This window comes from Kogia breviceps, chromosome 16 (genome assembly GCF_026419965.1).
Source record: "Kogia breviceps isolate mKogBre1 chromosome 16, mKogBre1 haplotype 1, whole genome shotgun sequence".
Taxonomy (NCBI): domain Eukaryota; kingdom Metazoa; phylum Chordata; class Mammalia; order Artiodactyla; family Physeteridae; genus Kogia; species Kogia breviceps.
Genome location: NC_081325.1, coordinates 29,116,491 through 29,118,078, shown reverse-complemented (window position 1 = coordinate 29,118,078; position 1,588 = coordinate 29,116,491).

The following is a 1,588-nucleotide window of genomic DNA, read 5'->3' as shown; positions in this document are numbered from 1 at the left end:
TTGCCTGCAAATGTTAGTCATTTTGCTATTAGTTATTTGAACCACTATTTATGAAGGATTTTATAGGTATAACTATACTCATTGAGAAATACACTTAGCTGTTACAATACTTCTCCTCTGGTTTTAGATACAAGAAATGCTATTAGAAGGGTGACAAAATATTAAATAAGTGAAAAACTATAGTGAAGGAATGTGTCAAGACAGGTTGCCTTCAAACCAGGAAAGTTAGATAAAGCTTAAAGTCCAAGTTGACAATCAGACACTGATCCAATTACAATAAAAGAAAAAAGAAAGAATTTTTTTGAAAAACTTGAAGCAACTAGAAATTCAAAAGCATGATCATGAAAATATACTGGCTGCAGTAGTGCTCCAAATTCTTTCTGAGAATTGTAGTTAAATTGAGCTGTGATAAGATTTTTGACACGAAATGAACATATGAACATTTACAATTTCCAACTATGTCTGTTGTTCATTTCACAATGTAAATTGTAGAAATTTCCGGGAAAACTTCTATGGTTGGAAACTTGGAAGTCCACCTTGACTGGCTCCCCTCGGAAAGAAATCAATACATATTGTTGTCAAACTGAGTTACTACCTTGCATTCCACAAAGTAAATCTTCAGTGAAGGGCTTGTATTATTCCATGCATACTCAATGAGAAATAATGTATTTAAAGGGAAGAGGAGGACTTTCAAGATGACGGAGGAGTAAGATGTTCCCCCCCAAAAATATCAAAAATACATTGACACATGGAACAACTTCTACAGAACACCTACTGAACACTAGCAGAAGAACTCAGACTTCCCAAAAAGCAAGAAACTTCCCACATAACTGGCAGAGTGCCTGACAGGTCTTGCTGCTTAGGCTGGGTGTCAGGTATGGGCCTCTGCATTGGGAGAGCTGAATTCAGTACACTGATCCACTATACATATGTAATATTAAACAGTGAAAGCTCTCTGAGAGACCACCATTTCAATGCTAAAACCCAGTTCATCTCAACACCAAGCAAGATAAAGTGCTGGAAACCCATGCCAAACAACTATCAAGACAAGAACACAGCCCCACCTGTGAGCAGAGAACCTACTTAAAATCATAATAATTTCACAGACACACCAAAACATACCAGTGGATGTGGTCCTGACCACCAGAAAGAAAAGACCCAGCCTCATCCACCAGAACACACGCACCAATCCCATCTACCAGATAGCCTACACAACACACTGAACCAAATTTACCCACTGGGGGCAAACACCAAAAAAACGGGAACTATGAATATGCAGCCTGTGAAAAGGAGACACCAAACATGGTAAGTTAAGCAAAATGAGAAGACAGAGAAAAACACAGCAGATTACTGAGCAAGCTAAAGAACAACCACAACAAACAAATGAGGAGGATATAGGCAGCCTACTTGAAAAAGAATCCAGAGTACTGATAGTAAAGTTGATCAAAAATCTTGGAAATAGAATGGAGAAAATACAAGAAACGTTTAACAAGGACCTAGAAGAGCTAAAGAGCAAACAAATGATGATGAACAACACAATAAATGAAATTTAAAATTCTCTAGAAGGAATCAATAGCAGAATAACTGA